General features: G+C 40.2%; 1 long non-coding RNA gene across 1 annotated transcript in view; it reads left to right on the plus strand.

Annotated features, from left to right (window-relative positions):
• LOC143742560 (uncharacterized) overlaps positions 1 to 19,011 on the plus strand; it is an 83,130-nt gene that overhangs the window by 19,309 nt on the left and 44,810 nt on the right. The gene's annotated exons all lie outside the window — the stretch shown is intronic.

The raw sequence follows: 19,011 nt of genomic DNA on the forward strand, positions 1-19,011 counted from the left end.
TGATACATGCTGCCAAAATGACTATTAAGTCTTTATCTCTGCAATGCCTTGATATTTTGACACCAAACTTTGTATGTGTCATTGTCACCTCACTCTGACCACATCACATCGATTTCGTAACTGCACCACCTATTGGTCGAAAGTCATAATCCATTAAATCATCTTAAAAGTTACTGTATATATGATTTTTTAGCCATTTGCCTAAATTCATCTTTAAATGTCTTTAATTGCTCCTTGCTGCTGTCGGTCTGAAACTTCCAGCCATGTTGGCATGTCTTTTCGTCTGCGTTTGCGCTTGGCCCCGGAATGGCTGCTTGCAGCTATATTTATTATTATTATTCTTCTTCTTCTTCCGACTGGGCGTCTATGGCAGCCCCTAGAACCGTGTCCGGGAAAGTTGTTCCGGTTTGACATTCTGATAGAGGACAGTCCCAACAGTAATTGCACCAATTTTGGTGTCTCTAACTCATTGCCTCTAGCGCCACCACCTGTCCAAAGTTTCACTTTTATTATGCTAATAACTTTTGAACCGTAAAGCCTATCAACAAAATTCTTTTTTCCACTATTTCCTGAGCTCACGCTGATTCGATTGCACCCTATGACGTCATTTTCCGTCATCAAAATATGGCCGCCATTTTGAATTGTCCAAAAAACCTACTTTTGCGAACTCGTCCTAGACGGTTTGTCCGATTCTCACCAAAATTGCACCAGATCATCTCCAGGCAGTGCCGACAAAAAGTTATGGAATTCAAGTTGATTCGTCAAACCACTTTCGATAAACGCGCAAACAAATTTTACGTAGCGCTTACGAAAACAGACGTAAGGCTGTATCTCCGCAACGCTTAATCGTATTCAGACCAAACTTGGTACATGTCATCACAAGCATGACCTGAGGCTACATGCTGCGTTTCGGCGCAGCGCCACCTACTGGTCCGGAGATATGAAAAACGGCTATTTTCGCTCATAACTTCTGAACGGTTTGTCCAAAAATCATAAAAGTGGTCTCTGTAGATTCAGGGCGTCATGCCGAGTCGACTGATATCAAATTTTCCCAGATCGGCCATTTTGGCTGTCGGCCATTTTGAATTATGTGCTAAAATGCTGTATTTTTTGAACGCATGAACGAATTGTTACGAAACTCGGTATGGGTCATCGGTACGATGCCCTGAAGGAGCCTGAGAAGTTTCGAAACAGCGCCACCTAGTGGTAAATTTTTTTTTTCAAATGCTTATAACTCTGGCTGTGGTTGACTTATTTTCACGGGAGTCATCTCGTTGAGGTCCTGAATCCTTGCCGAGTCCACAGATACCAAACATGCTAGGTTTCAACTTACGGTTTGTGTAGCGTTGTGATTTAGCGCTTAAAAAACATTTGCCGATATCTTCGAAACCGCTAGTCCGATCGAGACGAAACCACCGTCAGAAGTTTGGAACCATAGCTTGTTAACTATTTGTGAGAGCCCAAATGCCAAAATATTGATGGTAAGGGGTAGTAAAATCAAATCAAAGTCACGTGTCAGTCATTTTTGATGCTTTTTTTCATATAAATGTCTAAAACTCCGAAGCGAATTGAGATATTTTCACCAAATTTGGCACACACATGTATGGGCTCATTCCAAGGACACAAGAAAAAAATTGTGGGATTTTGCCTCTTGGTGGCGCTATAATAGAACAAAACATGAAAATCCCATTGATTTCAATGCAGTTTTGTGATGTGAAATGCTATACTTAATGAACACATTGCTGTAACATTATGAAACTCAGAATTTGTTACCAGCACCTTGCCTTGAAGGTACTCAAAAGATTTCAAGACAGCGCCACCTGTTGGTCAAAAGTAAAAATTACATTTCCAAAAATGCTAATAACTTTTTTTTAAATGTGCTTATTGTAATGACACTGGTCTTAATAGATTCCTTGGGTCATGCCGAGAACATAGATACCAAGTTTGACGTATTTGGACGAACTTCCTGTCCGCCATCTTTATTTACTTTCAAAACCTTCTTTTTCGAACTTCTCCTAGACCATTCGTCCGATTTTCACCAAAATCGAATCGTGTCATCTCCATACCGTGCCGACTAAAAGTTATGGATTTCGTGACGATAGACGAAACCGTTTTCGTATACCGCAGCAGCAAAGTTGAGACATGCTGCCAAAATGACTATTAAGTCTTTATCTCTGCAATGCCTTGATATTTTGACACCAAACTTTGTATGTGTCATTGTCACCTCACTCTGACCACATCACATCGATTTCGTAACTGCGCCACCTATTGGTCGAAAGTCATAATCCATTAAATCATCTTAAAAGTTACTGTATATATGATTTTTTAGCCATTTGCCTAAATTCATCTTTAAATGTCTTTAATTGCTCCTTGCTGCTGTCGGTCTGAAACTTCCAGCCATGTTGGCATGTCTTGTCGTCTGCGTTTGCGCTTGGCCCCGGAATGGCTGCTTGCAGCTATATTTATTATTATTCTTCTTCTTCTTCTTCTTCCGACTGGGCGTCTATGGCAGCCCCTAGAACCGTGCCCGGGAAAGTTGTTCCGGTTTGACATTCTGATAGAGGACAGTCCCAACAGTAATTGCACCAATTTTGGTGTCTCTAACTCATTGCCTCTAGCGCCACCACCTGTCCAAAGTTTCACTTTTATTATGCTAATAACTTTTGAACCCTTAGGCCTATCAACAAAATTCTTTTTTCCTCTGATTCCTGAGCTCATGACGATTCGATCGCACCCTATGACGTCATTTTCCGTCATAAAAATATGGCCGCCATTTTGAATTGTCCAAAAAACCTACTTTTGCGAACTCGTCCTAGACGGTTTGTCCGATTCTCACCAAAATCGCACCAGATCATCTCCAGGCAGTGCCGACAAAAAGTTATGGAATTCAAGTCGATTCGTCAAACCACTTTCGATAAACACGCAAACAAATTTTACGTAGCGCTTGCGAAAACAGACGTAAGGCTGTATCTCCGCAACGCTTAATCGTATTCAGACCAAACTTGGTACATGTCATCACAAGCATGACCTGAGGCTACATGCTGCGTTTCGGCGTAGCGCCACCTACTGGTCCGGAGATATGAAAAACGGCTATTTTTGCTCATAACTTCTGAACGGTTTGTCCAAAAATCATAATCAATCATCAATCAATCAAGAATTTTTATTGCCAAGTAGTGTTGTGCACATACAAGGAATTTGCTTTGGTAATAAGGTGTTACCGAGGCTGCTATATTCAGCGCCAACTTGAGAAAAACAAAAAAACAGCATGACATGAGGAGAGGTGAGGAGAAAAAAAAAGGCGACCCCCAGACTATGCTCCTGTAAGGAGAACAGTCTGGGAACAGGAAAAAACACCTCAGCAACATTAGCACATAAACAGTACACTCTACAAACAAGACATTGCAACATGGTGGGGAGTGGGGGATGGAGGTAGTCCAGCCCAGGCAAGCAGCATCCGGTCCTGCAGCCATTATGGCGCTGGTCACAGACCCGCCTGTCAGACTGGGGGTACGAAGCGGCGAAGGCGTGGGATGGGGTGTGGGTTAGGTGCATATCTGTGTATGTGTAAGTTCATGTGTGTGTAGGCCTGGAGAGAGTCGCTAAGCCAGCACCATAATCTAGGAGCCTCAGTCCGCAGGATTGTCATAGCGATACACAGCAAGTTGCCATGGAGACAACCTTGATCATGTCCCAGGCAGAGTCAACAATCAGCAGGTGTCTGAGGAGTCGGGGAAGGAATGCAAGAGCGGCTCACTGCAGTGCTCTTCCGGGAGAGTTGTTGTTCCAACAGCGGCCTTGGCCAAGGCCAGTGCTGGTAGGGGGGTGCCGAAACAGATAAGATTGGGATTGTTTGGTCTTCGGGCGAGTAGCCGCATTCAATTTATGCAGGCTATTCTCCTGGTCCGTTTTGGTCTCTGAAACGATCCATTTGCCTTTGCAAAGCTGTGAGCTTCTCCATGATGTTATCCATATTGTGGTTCATAGACCCAGTCTGAGTGCAGACAGCTCTGCCCACCGCCTCAATCATCACGGGCAGCCTTGCGGGGCTTTTGACAGCTGTCACCGTCTCCTTAGTTCCTCGGTAAACCAGGGCAATGCCTAATCCAATCAGCAGAAGACCTGTTATCATGGTGCCGAATAGGTAGATATCTTCAACGTCCTCCACGGAAAGAGCCGCCAGACACACGACCCGCCACTTCTCCCACGCGTCCATCGTGTAGCCAGCTGCGAACGTCCCGGCAGGGCAGTCAGGTTCCCCCGAACCCAAGCTTCTCGTCGAGAAGATGGTGTCAATTGCGTTGAGAGACCAGTTGATCAAATCCATAATTTCTTGGTTTTGGAGAGCAGTGTAGCGAGGGTCTCTCAAAGTACAAGACAGTAGACGTGACGAGAGAAGCAAAGCAGGAGAGGCGAGGGGAGGGAGAGGGAGAGAAAATGCGACCGCCTTCGTTGAGAGCCAAGAGGGAACAATAAAAGTGGTCTCTGTAGATTCAGGGCGTCATGCCGAGTCGACTGATATCAAATTTTCCCAGATCGGCCATTTTGGCTGTCGGCCATTTTGAATTATGTGCTAAAATGCTGTATTTTTTGAACGCATGAACGAATTGTTACGAAACTCGGTATGGGTCATCGGTACGATGCCCTGAAGGAGCCTGAGAAGTTTCGAAACAGCGCCACCTAGTGGTAACATTTATTTTTCAAATGCTTATAACTCTGGCTGTGGTTGACTTATTTTCACGGGAGTCATCTCGTTGAGGTCCTGAATCCTTGCCGAGTCCACAGATACCAAACATGCTAGGTTTCAACTTACGGTTTGTGTAGCGTTGTGATTTAGCGCTTAAAAAACATTTGCCGATATCTTCGAAACCGCTAGTCCGATCGAGACGAAACCACCGTCAGAAGTTTGGAACCATAGCTTGTTAACTATATATGAAAGCCCAAATGCCAAAATATTGATGGTAAGGGGTAGTAAAATCAAATCAAAGTCACGTGTCAGTCATTTTTGATGCTTTTTTTCATATAAATGTCTAAAACTCTGAAGCAAATTGAGATATTTTCACCAAATTTGGCACACACATGTATGGGCTCATTCCAAGGACACATGAAAAAAAATTGTGAGATTTTGCCTCTTGGTGGCGCTATAATAGAACAAAACATGAAAATCCCATTGATTTCAATGCAGTTTTGTGATGTGAAATGCTATACTTAATGAACACATTGCTGTAACATTATGAAACTCAGAATTTGTTACCAGCACCTTGCCTTGAAGGTACTCAAAAGATTTCAAGACAGCGCCACCTGTTGGTCAAAAGTTAAAATTACATTTCCAAAAATGCTAATAACTTTTTTTTTAAATGTGCTTATTGTAATGACACTGGTCTTAATAGATTCCTTGGGTCATGCCGAGAACATAGATACCAAGTTTGACGTATTTGGACGAACTTCCTGTCCGCCATCTTTATTTACTTTCAAAACCTTCTTTTTCGAACTTCTCCTAGACCATTCGTCCGATTTTCACCAAAATCGAATCGTGTCATCTCCATACCGTGCCGACTAAAAGTTATGGATTTCGTGACGATAGACGAAACCGTTTTCGTATACCGCAGCAGCAAAGTTGAGACATGCTGCCAAAATGACTATTAAGTCTTTATCTCTGCAATGCCTTGATATTTTGACACCAAACTTTGTATGTGTCATTGTCACCTCACTCTGACCACATCACATCGATTTCGTAACTGCGCCACCTATTGGTCGAAAGTGATAATCCATTAAATCATCTTAAAAGTTACTGTATATATGATTTTTTAGCCATTTGCCTAAATTCATCTTTAAATGTCTTTAATTGCTCCTTGCTGCTGTCGGTCTGAAACTTCCAGCCATGATGGCATCTGTTGCCGCTTCTTGCGCTTGGCCCCGGTAATGGCTGCTTGCAGCTATATTTAGGGGCCAAGCACCGAAGGTGCGGAGGCACCTTTTGTATCTGTTCCGGTTCTTATTATTATTATTCTTCTTCTTCTTCTTCTTCTTCTTCCGACTGGGCGTCTATGGCAGCCCCTAGAACCGTGTCCGGGAAAGTTGTTCCGGTTTGACATGCTGATAGAGGACAGTCCCAACAGTAATTGCACCAATTTTGGTGTCTCTAACTCATTGCCTCTAGCGCCACCACCTGTCCAAAGTTTCACTTTTATTATGCTAATAACTTTTGAACCGTTAGGCCTATCAACAAAATTCTTTTTTCCTCTGATTCCTGAGCTCATGACGATTCGATCGCACCCTATGACGTCATTTTCCGTCATAAAAATATGGCCGCCATTTTGAATTTTCCAAAAAACCTACTTTTGCGAACTCGTCCTAGACGGTTTGTCCGATTCTCACCAAAATTGCACCAGATCATCTCCAGGCAGTGCCGACAAAAAGTTATGGAATTCAAGTCGATTCGTCAAACCACTTTCGATAAACACGCAAACAAATTTTACGTAGCGCTTGCGAAAACAGACGTAAGGCTGTATCTCCGTAACGCTTAATCGTATTCAGACCAAACTTGGTACATGTCATCACAAGCATGACTTGAGGCTACATGCTGCGTTTCGGCGCAGCGCCACCTACTGGTCCGGAGATATGAAAAACGGCTATTTTCGCTCATAACTTCTGAACGGTTTGTCCAAAAATCATAAAAGTGGTCTCTGTAGATTCAGGGCGTCATGCCGAGTCGACTGATATCAAATTTTCCCAGATCGGCCATTTTGGCTGTCGGCCATTTTGAATTATGTGCTAAAATGCTGTATTTTTTGAACGCATGAACGAATTGTTACGAAACTCGGTATGGGTCATCGGTACGATGCCCTGAAGGAGCCTGAGAAGTTTCGAAACAGCGCCACCTAGTGGTAAAATTTATTTTTCAAATGCTTATAACTCTGGCTGTGGTTGACTTATTTTCACGGGAGTCATCTCGTTGAGGTCCTGAATCCTTGCCGAGTCCACAGATACCAAACATGCTAGGTTTCAACTTACGGTTTGTGTAGCGTTGTGATTTAGCGCTTAAAAAACATTTGCCGATATCTTCGAAACCGCTAGTCCGATCGAGACGAAACCACCGTCAGAAGTTTGGAACCATAGCTTGTTAACTATATGTAAGAGCCCAAATGCCAAAATATTGATGGTAAGGGGTAGTAAAATCAAATCAAAGTCACGTGTCACTCATTTTTGATGCTTTTTTTCATATAAATGTCTAAAACTCCGAAGCGAATTGAGATATTTTCACCAAATTTGGCACACACATGTATGGGCTCATTCCAAGGACACATGAAAAAAAATTGTGAGATTTTGCCTCTTGGTGGCGCTATAATAGAACAAAACATGAAAATCCCATTGATTTCAATGCAGTTTTGTGATGTGAAATGCTATACTTAATGAACACATTGCTGTAACATTATGAAACTCAGAATTTGTTACCAGCACCTTGCCTTGAAGGTACTCAAAAGATTTCAAGACAGCGCCACCTGTTGGTCAAAAGTTAAAATTACATTTCCAAAAATGCTAATAACTTTTTTTTAAATGTGCTTATTGTAATGACACTGGTCTTAATAGATTCCTTGGGTCATGCCGAGAACATAGATACCAAGTTTGACGTATTTGGACGAACTTCCTGTCCGCCATCTTTATTTACTTTCAAAACCTTCTTTTTCAAACTTCTCCTAGACCATTCGTCCGATTTTCACCAAAATCGAATCGTGTCATCTCCATACCGTGCCGACTAAAAGTTATGGATTTCGTGACGATAGACGAAACCGTTTTCCTATACCGCAGCAGCAAAGTTGAGACATGCTGCCAAAATGACTATTAAGTCTTTATCTCTGCAATGCCTTGATATTTTGACACCAAACTTTGTATGTGTCATTGTCACCTCACTCTGACCACATCACATCGATTTCGTAACTGCGCCACCTATTTGTTGAAAGTGATAAACCATTAAATCATCTTATAAGTTACTTTATATATGATTTTTCAGCCATTTTGCAAAAATTCTCTTAAAATGTCTTTAATTGCTCCTTGCTGCAGTTGGTCTGCCAATCCCACCCATGAAGGCATCTGTTTCCGCTTCTTGCGCTTGGCCCCGGTAATGGCTGCTTGCAGCTATATTTATTATTATTATTCTTCTTCTTCTTCTTCTTCTTCTTCTTCCGACTGGGCGTCTATGGCAGCCCATAGAACCGTGTCCGGGAAAGTTGTTTTGGTTTGACATTCTGATAGAGGACAGTCCCAACATCAATTGCACCAATTTTGGTGTCTCTAACTCATTGCCTCTAGCGCCACCACCTGTCCAAAGTTTCACTTTTATTATGCTAATAACTTTTGAACCGTTAGGCCTATCAACAAAATTCTTTTTTCCTCTGATTCCTGAGCTCATGACGATTCGATCGCACCCTATGACGTCATTTTCCGTCATAAAAATATGGCCGCCATTTTGAATTGTCCAAAAAACCTACTTTTGCGAACTCGTCCTAGACGGTTTGTCCGATTCTCACCAAAATCGCACCAGATCATCTCCAGGCATTGGCGACAAAAAGTTATGGAATTCAAGTCGATTCGTCAAACCGCTTTCGATAAACGCGCAAACAAATTTTACATAGCGCTTGCGAAAACAGACGTAAGGCTGTATCTCCGCAACGCTTAATCGTATTCAGACCAAACTTGGTACATGTCATCACAAGCATGACCTGAGGCTACATGCTGCGTTTCGGCGCAGCGCCACCTACTGGTCCGGAGATATGAAAAACGGCTATTTTCGCTCATAACTTCTGAACGGTTTGTTCAAAAATCATAAAAGTGGTCTCTGTAGATTCAGGGCGTCATGCCGAGTCGACTGATATCGAATTTTCCCAGATCGGCCATTTTGGCTATCGGCCATTTTGAATTATGTGCTAAAATGCTGTATTTTTTCAACGCATGAACGAATTGTTACGAAACTCGGTATGGGTCATCTGTACGATGCCCTGAAGGAGCCTGAGAAGTTTCGAAACAGCGCCACCTAGTGGTAAAATTTATTTTTCAAATGCTTATAACTCTGGCTGTGGTTGACTTATTTTCACGGGAGTCATCTCGTTGAGGTCCTGAATCCTTGCCGAGTCCACAGATACCAAACATGCTAGGTTTCGACTTACGGTTTGTGTAGCGTTGTGATTTAGCGCTTAAAAAACATTTGCCGATATCTTCGAAACCGCTAGTCCGATCGAGACGAAACCACCGTCAGAAGTTTGGAACCATAGCTTGTTAACTAAATGTGAGAGCCCAAATGCCAAAATATTGATGGTAAGGGGTAGTAAAATCAAATCAAAGTCACGTGTCAGTCATTTTTGAAGCTTTTTTTCATATAAATGTCTAAAACTCCGAAGCGAATTGAGATATTTTCACCAAATTTGGCACACACATGTATGGGCTCATTCCAAGGACACAAGAAAAAAATTGTGGGATTTTGCCTCTTGGTGGCGCTATAATAGAACAAAACATGAAAATCCCATTGATTTCAATGCAGTTTTGTGATGTGAAATGCTATACTTAATGAACACATTGCTGTAACATTATGAAACTCAGAATTTGTTACCAGCACCTTGCCTTGAAGGTACTCAAAAGATTTCAAGACAGCGCCACCTGTTGGTCAAAAGTTAAAATTACATTTCCAAAAATGCTAATAACTTTTTTTAAAATGTGCTTATTGTAATGACACTGGTCTTAATAGATTCCTTGGGTCATGCCGAGAACATAGATACCAAGTTTGACGTATTTGGACAAACTTCCTGTCCGCCATCTTTATTTACTTTCAAAACCTTCTTTTTCGAACTTCTCCTAGACCATTCGTCCGATTTTCACCAAAATCGAATCGTGTCATCTCCATACCGTGCCGACTAAAAGTTATGGATTTCGTGACGATAGACGAAACCTTTTTCGTATACCGCAGCAGCAAAGTTGAGACATGCTGCCAAAATGACTATTAAGTCTTTATCTCTGCAATGCCTTGATATTTTGACACCAAACTTTGTATGTGTCATTGTCACCTCACTCTGACCACATCACATCGATTTCGTAACTGCGCCACCTATTGTTCGAAAGTGATAATCCATTAAATCATCTTAAAAGTTACTGTATATATGATTTTTTAGCCATTTGCCTAAATTCATCTTTAAATGTCTTTAATTTCTCCTTGCTGCTGTCGGTCTGAAACTTCCAGCCATGTTGGCATGTCTTGTCGTCTGCGTTTGCGCTTGGCCCCGGAATGGCTGCTTGCAGCTATATTTATTATTATTCTTCTTCTTCTTCTTCTTCTTCTTCTTCCGACTGGGCGTCTATGGCAGCCCATAGAACCGTGTCCGGGAAAGTTGTTTTGGTTTGACATTCTGATAGAGGACAGTCCCAACATCAATTGCACCAATTTTGGTGTCTCTAACTCATTGCCTCTAGCGCCACCACCTGTCCAAAGTTTCACTTTTATTATGCTAATAACTTTTGAACCGTTTGGCCTATCAACAAAATTCTTTTTTCCTCTGATTCCTGAGCTCATGACGATTCGATCGCACCCTATGACGTCATTTTCCGTCATAAAAATATGGCCGCCATTTTGAATTGTCCAAAAAACCTACTTTTGCAAACTCGTCCTAGACGGTTTGTCCGATTCTCACCAAAATCGCACCACATCATCTCCAGGCATTGGCGACAAAAAGTTATGGAATTCAAGTCGATTCGTCAAACCGCTTTCGATAAACGCGCAAACAAATTTTACGTAGCGCTTGCGAAAACAGACGTAAGGCTGTATCTCCGCAACGCTTAATCGTATTCAGACCAAACTTGGTACATGTCATCACAAGCATGACCTGAGGCTACATGCTGCGTTTCGGCGCAGCGCCACCTACTGGTCCGGAGATATGAAAAACGGCTATTTTCGCTCATAACTTCTGAACGGTTTGTCCAAAAATCATAAAAGTGGTCTCTGTAGATTCAGGGCGTCATGCCGAGTCGACTGATATCGAATTTTCCCAGATCGGCCATTTTGGCTGTCGGCCATTTTGAATTATGTGCTAAAATGCTGTATTTTTTGAACGCATGAACGGATTGTTACGAAACTCGGTATGGGTCATCGGTACGATGCCCTGAAGGAGCCTGAGAAGTTTCGAAACAGCGCCACCTAGTGGTAAAATTTATTTTTCAAATGCTTATAACTCTGGCTGTGGTTGACTTATTTTCACGGGAGTCATCTCGTTGAGGTCCTGAATCCTTGCCGAGTCCACAGATACCAAACATGCTAGGTTTCAACTTACGGTTTGTGTAGCGTTGTGATTTAGCGCTTAAAAAACATTTGCCGATATCTTCGAAACCGCTAGTCCGATCGAGACGAAACCACCGTCAGAAGTTTGGAACCATAGCTTGTTAACTAAATGTGAGCCCAAATGCAAAAATATTGATGGTAAGGGGTAGTAAAATCAAATCAAAGTCACGTGTCAGTCATTTTTGATGCTTTTTTTCATATAAATGTCTAAAACTCCGAAGCGAATTGAGATATTTTCACCAAATTTGGCACACACATGTATGGGCTCATTCCAAGGACACATGAAAGAAAATTGTGAGATTTTGCCTCTTGGTGGCGCTATAATAGAACAAAACATGAAAATCCCATTGATTTCAATGCAGTTTTGTGATGTGAAATGCAATACTTAATGAACACATTGCTGTAACATTATGAAACTCAGAATTTGTTACCAGCACCTTGCCTTGAAGGTACTCAAAAGATTTCAAGACAGCGCCACCTGTTGGTCAAAAGTTAAAATTACATTTCCAAAAATGCTAATAACTTTTTTTAAAATGTGCTTATTGTAATGACACTGGTCTTAATAGATTCCTTGGGTCATGCCGAGAACATAGATACCAAGTTTGATGTATTTGGACGAACTTCCTGTCCGCCATCTTTATTTACTTTCAAAACCTTCTTTTTCGAACTTCTCCTAGACCATTCGTCCGATTTTCACCAAAATCGAATCGTGTCATCTCCATACTGTGCCGACTAAAAGTTATGGATCTCGTGACGATAGACGAAACCGTTTTCGTATACCGCAGCAGCAAAGTTGAGACATGCTGCCAAAATGACTATTAAGTCTTTATCTCTGCAATGCCTTGATATTTTGACACCAAACTTTGTATGTGTCATTGTCACCTCACTCTGACCACATCACATCGATTTCGTAACTGCGCCACCTATTTGTCGAAAGTGATAATCCATTAAATCATCTTAAAAGTTACTGTATATATGATTTTTTAGCCATTTGCCTAAATTCATCTTTAAATGTCTTTAATTGCTCCTTACTGCAGTTGGTCTGCCACTCCCACCCATGATGGCATCTGTTGCCGCTTCTTGCGCTTGGCCCCGGTAATGGCTGCTTGCAGCTATATTTATTATTATTCTTCTTCTTCTTCTTCTTCTTCCGACTGGGCGTCTATGGCAGCCCCTAGAACCGTGTCCGGGAAAGTTGTTCCGGTTTGACATTCTGATAGAGGACAGTCCCAACAGTAATTGCACCAATTTTGGTGTCTCTAACTCATTGCCTCTAGCGCCACCACCTGTCCAAAGTTTCACTTTTATTATGCTAATAACGTTTGAACCGTTAGGCCTATTAACAAAATTATTTTTTCCTCTGATTCCTGAGCTCATGACGATTTGATCGCACCCTATGACGTCATTTTCCGTCATTAAATTATGGCCGCCATTTTGAATTGTCCAAAAAACCTACTTTTGCGAACTCGTCCTAGACGGTTTGTCCGATTCTCACCAAAATTGCACCAGATCATCTCCAGGCAGTGCTGACAAAAAGTTATGGAATTCAAGTCGATTCGTCAAACTGCTTTCGATAAACGCGCAAACAAATTTTACGTAGCGCTTGCGAAAACAGACGTAAGGCTGTATCTCCGCAACGCTTAATCGTATTCAGACCAAACTTGGTACATGTCATCACAAGCATGACCTGAGGCTACATGCTGCGTTTCGGCGCAGCGCCACCTACTGGTCCGGAGATATGAAAAACGGCTATTTTCGCTCATAACTTCTGAACGGTTTGTCCGAAAATCATAAAAGTGGTCTCTGTAGATTCAGGGCGTCATGCCGAGTCGACTGATATCGAATTTTCCCAGATCGGCCATTTTGGCTGTCGGCCATTTTGAATTATGTGCTAAAATGCTGTATTTTTTGAACGCATGAACGAATTGTTACGAAACTCGGTATGGGTCATCGGTACGATGCCCTGAAGGAGCCTGAGAAGTTTCGAAACAGCGCCACCTAGTGGTAAAATTTATTTTTCAAATGCTTATAACTCTGGCTGTGGTTGACTTATTTTCACGGGAGTCATCTCGTTGAGGTCCTGAATCCTTGCCGAGTCCACAGATACCAAACATGCTAGGTTTCAACTTACGGTTTGTGTAGCGTTGTGATTTAGCGCTTAAAAAACATTTGCCGATATCTTCGAAACCGCTAGTCCGATCGAGACGAAACCACCGTCAGAAGTTTGAAACCATAGCTTGTTAACTATATGTGAGAGCCCAAATGCCAAAATATTGATGGTAAGGGGTAGTAAAATCAAATCAAAGTCACGTGTCAGTCATTTTTGATGCTTTTTTTCATATAAATGTCTAAAACTCCGAAGCGAATTGAGATATTTTCACCAAATTTGGCACACACATGTATGGGCTCATTCCAAGGACACAAGAAAAAAATTGTGGGATTTTGCCTCTTGGTGGCGCTATAATAGAACAAAACATGAAAATCCCATTGATTTCAATGCAGTTTTGTGATGTGAAATGCTATACTTAATGAACACATTGCTGTAACATTATGAAACTCAGAATTTGTTACCAGCACCTTGCCTTGAAGGTACTCAAAAGATTTCAAGACAGCGCCACCTGTTGGTCAAAAGTTAAAATTACATTTCCAAAAATGCTAATAACTTTTTTTTAAATGTGCTTATTGTAATGACACTGGTCTTAATAGATTCCTTGGGTCATGCCGAGAACATAGATACCAAGTTTGACGTATTTGGACGAACTTCCTGTCCGCCATCTTTATTTACTTTCAAAACCTTCTTTTTCGAACTTCTCCTAGACCATTCGTCCGATTTTCACCAAAATCGAATCGTGTCATCTCCATACCGTGCCGACTAAAAGTTATGGATTTCGTGACGATAGACGAAACCGTTTTCGTATACCGCAGCAGCAAAGTTGAGACATGCTGCCAAAATGACTATTAAGTCTTTATCTCTGCAATGCCTTGATATTTTGACACCAAACTTTGTATGTGTCATTGTCACCTCACTCTGACCACATCACATCGATTTCGTAACTGCGCCACCTATTTGTCGAAAGTGATAATCCATTAAATCATCTAAAAAGTTACTGTATATATGATTTTTTAGCCATTTGCCTAAATTCATCTTTAAATGTCTTTAATTGCTCCTTACTGCAGTTGGTCTGCCACTCCCACCCATGATGGCATCTGTTGCCATATCTTGCGCTTGGCCCCGGTAATGGCTGCTTGCAGCTATATTTATTATTCTTCTTCTTCTTCTTCTTCCGACTGGGCGTCTATGACAGCCCCTAGAACCGTGTCCGGGAAAGTTGTTCCGGTTTGACATTCTGATAGAGGACAGTCCCAACAGTAATTGCACCAATTTTGGTGTCTCTAACTCATTGCCTCTAGCGCCACCACCTGTCCAAAGTTTCACTTTTATTATGCTAATAACTTTTGAACCGTTAGGCCTATCAACAAAATTCTTTTTTCCTCTGATTCCTGAGCTCATGACGATTCGATCGCACCCTATGACGTCATTTTCCGTCATAAAAATATGGCCGCCATTTTGAATTGTCCAAAAAACCTACTTTTGCGAACTCGTCCTAGACGGTTTGTCCGATTCTCACCAAAATTGCACCAGATCATCTCCAGGCAGTGCCGACAAAAAGTTATGGAATTCAAGTTGATTCGTCAAACCGCTTTCGATAAACGCGCAAACAAATTTTACGTAGCGCTTGCGAAAACAGACGTAAGGCTGTATCTCCGCAACGCTTAATCGTATTCAGACCAAACTTGGTACATGTCATCACAAGCATGACCTGAGGCTACATGCTGCGTTTCGGCGCAGCGCCACCTACTGGTCCGGAGATATGAAAAACGGCTATTTTCGCTCATAACTTCTGAACGGTTTGTCCAAAAATCATAAAAGTGGTCTCTGTAGATTCAGGGCGTCATGCCGAGTCGACTGATATCGAATTTTCCCAGATCGGCCATTTTGGCTGTCGGCCATTTTGAATTATGTGCTAAAATGCTGTATTTTTTGAACGCATGAACGAATTGTTACGAAACTCGGTATGGGTCATCGGTACGATGCCCTGAAGGAGCCTGAGAAGTTTCGAAACAGCGCCACCTAGTGGTAACATTTATTTTTCAAATGCTTATAACTCTGGCTGTGGTTGACTTATTTTCACGGGAGTCATCTCGTTGAGGTCCTGAATCCTTGCCGAGTCCACAGATACCAAACATGCTAGGTTTCGACTTACGGTTTGTGTAGCGTTGTGATTTAGCGCTTAAAAAACATTTGCCGATATCTTCGAAACCGCTAGTCCGATCGAGACGAAACCACCGTCAGAAGTTTGGAACCATAGCTTGTTAACTATATGTGAGAGCCCAAATGCCAAAATATTGATGGTAAGGGGTAGTAAAATCAAATCAAAGTCACGTGTCAGTCATTTTTGATGCTTTTTTTCATATAAATGTCTAAAACTCCGAAGCGAATTGAGATATTTTCACCAAATTTGGCACACATATGTATGGGCTCATTCCAAGGACACATGAAAAAAAAATGTGAGATTTTGCCTCTTGGTGGCGCTATAATAGAACAAAACATGAAAATCCCATTGATTTCAATGCAGTTTTGTGATGTGAAATGCTATACTTAATGAACACATTGCTGTAACATTATGAAACTCAGAATTTGTTACCAGCACCTTGCCTTGAAGGTACTCAAAAGATTTCAAGACAGCGCCACCTGTTGGTCAAAAGTTAAAATTACATTTCCAAAAATGCTAATAACTTTTTTTTAAATGTGCTTATTGTAATGACACTGGTCTTAATAGATTCCTTGGGTCATGCCGAGAACATAGATACCAAGTTTGACGTATTTGGACGAACTTCCTGTCCGCCATCTTTATTTACTTTCAAAACCTTCTTTTTCGAACTTCTCCTAGACCATTCGTCCGATTTTCACCAAAATCGAATCGTGTCATCTCCATACCGTGCCGACTAAAAGTTATGGATTTCGTGACGATAGACGAAACCGTTTTCGTATACCGCAGCAGCAAAGTTGAGACATGCTGCCAAAATGACTATTAAGTCTTTATCTCTGCAATGCCTTGATATTTTGACACCAAACTTTGTATGTGTCATTGTCACCTCACTCTGACCACATCACATCGATTTCGTAACTGCGCCACCTATTGGTCGAAAGTGATAATCCATTAAATCATCTTAAAAGTTACTGTATATATGATTTTTTAGCCATTTGCCTAAATTCATCTTTAAATGTCTTTAATTGCTCCTTGCTGCAGTTGGTCTGCCACTCCCACCCATGATGGCATCTGTTGCCGCTTCTTGCGCTTGGCCCCGGTAATGGCTGCTTGCAGCTATATTTCTTTCTTTCTTTCTTTCTAACTAATCTTTCTTCTTTCTTTCTAACTAATATTTCTTCTTTCTTTCTTTCTTTCTTTCTAACTAATCTTTCTTTCTAACTAATTCTTTCTTTCTTTCTAACTAACTAATCTTTCTTCTTTCTTTCTTTCTTTCTTTCTAACTAATATTTCTTCTTTCTTTCTAACTAATCTTTCTTCTTTCTTTCTTTCTTTCTTTCTTTCTTTCATTCTAACTAATATTTCTTCTTTCTTTCTAACTAATATTTCTTCTTTCTTTATTTCTTTCTTTCTTTCTAACTAATCTTTCTTCTTTCTTTCTTTCTTTCTTTCTTTCTAACTAATCTTTCTTTCTTTCTTTCTAACTAATCTTTCTTTCTAACTAATTCTTTCTTTCTTTCTTTCTAACTAATCTTTCTTCTTTCTTTCTTTCTTTCTTTCTTTCTTTCTTTCTAACTAATCTTTCTTTCTTATTTAATTCTTTCTTTCTTTCTTTCTAACTAATCTTTCTTCTTTCTTTCTTTCTTTCTTTCTTTCTTTCTTTCTTTCTAACTAATCTTTCTTCTTTCTTTCTTTCTTTCTTTCTTTCTTTCTTTCTACCTAATCTTTCTTTCTAACCTCTCTATCTTTCTTTCTTTCTAACTAATCTTTATTTCTTTCTAATTAATCTTTCATACTTTCTAACTATTCTTTCTTTCTTTCTAACTAATCTTTTTCATGAATTTGAACTTATGAACTCATGAATTTATACAATTGTGAATTTTCCTAAATTCATACACTTATGAACTTTTAAATTCATAAATAGTTCACCATAGCAACCACCCAGAACACCCTAGCAACCACCCAAAATACCTTACAACACCCTAGCAACACCATAGTAACCACCCAGAACACCCTAGCAACTGCCTAGCAACCACCCAAAACACCCTAGCAACCACCTAAAATACCTTAAAACACCCTAGCAACCAAGCAAAATACTCTAGAACACCATAGCAACCACCCAAAATACCTTACAACACCCTAGCAACTGCCTAGCAACCACCTAGAACACCCTAGCAACCACCCAAAATGCCTTACCAACCACCCAGCAACCACCAGAACACCTTGGCAGCCCACTAGAAACACCCTAGCAACCTTAAATTACTTTAAACTACTTTAAACTTTAAACTATTTACAACTTTAAACTAAGTTAAACTACTTTAAACTATTTTAAACTTTAAACTAATTTAAACTTTAAAATAATTTAAACTTCAAACTACTTTAAAATTCAAACTAATTTAAACTTCAAACTACTTTAAACTTCTTCAAACTTTCTGGTCAAAACGTCAAACTACTTTAAAATTCAAACTAATTTAAACTTCAAACTACTTTAAACTTCTTTAAACTTTCTGGTCCAAACTTTCACAAGCCAACTTAAAGTTTGTCTCGACGAACTTTTTCTAGTTGTTTGTTATAACCGGTATACGTAACTTTGCCTTTATTAAATGCATTATATTCATTTATTGATTCTGTCTCTATGCTCATACAAGTCACTTTAATGTATAATGGATTTAATGGATCCAAAGCTACGTGCTTTACAAATTTACTGATAGCCTAATTAAAGAATCGTTATGGAACAGGAAAGTTGTTTCTTCTGGCCAGAGAAATAGCTTCTCCTGGAAGTCTATAAAGTAGGATAATTTTGTGAGGTTTGATTGAGATCGAATGATCAGGTTTTTGCTGGACAAAAAGATGATTCGGTCACAAATTAATCCCCTTAAAGATTATCCCCACGATCGATCTATGATAGGCATAATTGATATATTAAACAGTTAATTATAATCCGTTTTGATTGAGTATTGATATACAATTGAGCTAGTTTTAACCTGTCTGTAAAATATATTCTACATATGCAATTAATTATAATCCTTTGTGGTTAATTGCCTAAGTACATATATGAATGCAGATGCAGGGAAAATATTATCCCTTTTTGGTAGATTTAACATGTATGATTATCTGGGTCAAACCCTTATGAATAATTATTAATTGTGAAATTACTAATTTTGAATACCTATCCCCAAAGCCTGACCCAGGTATTTCATTACACTGTTAATAATTGAGTCATTACGATTCGTTCAAAATGCTGAATCATTCAATAACAAAACACAGCACTTTGTGTTGCTTTTCTTTTGTAACTATTTTCATCGGTGAAATAGAACAAAACCAGTCAATATTGCGTCTAAATTGTAAGTGACTACATATTAACTAGGCTACTTGTTTATTAAACTATAAGTTCAATGTAACATTTGTAATTGTGATATTATA

The sequence above is a fragment of the Siphateles boraxobius genome, unplaced genomic scaffold (assembly GCF_051911475.1).
Source record: "Siphateles boraxobius isolate OS27281-9 unplaced genomic scaffold, OSU_SipBor_1 19, whole genome shotgun sequence".
Taxonomy (NCBI): Eukaryota; Metazoa; Chordata; class Actinopteri; order Cypriniformes; family Leuciscidae; genus Siphateles; species Siphateles boraxobius.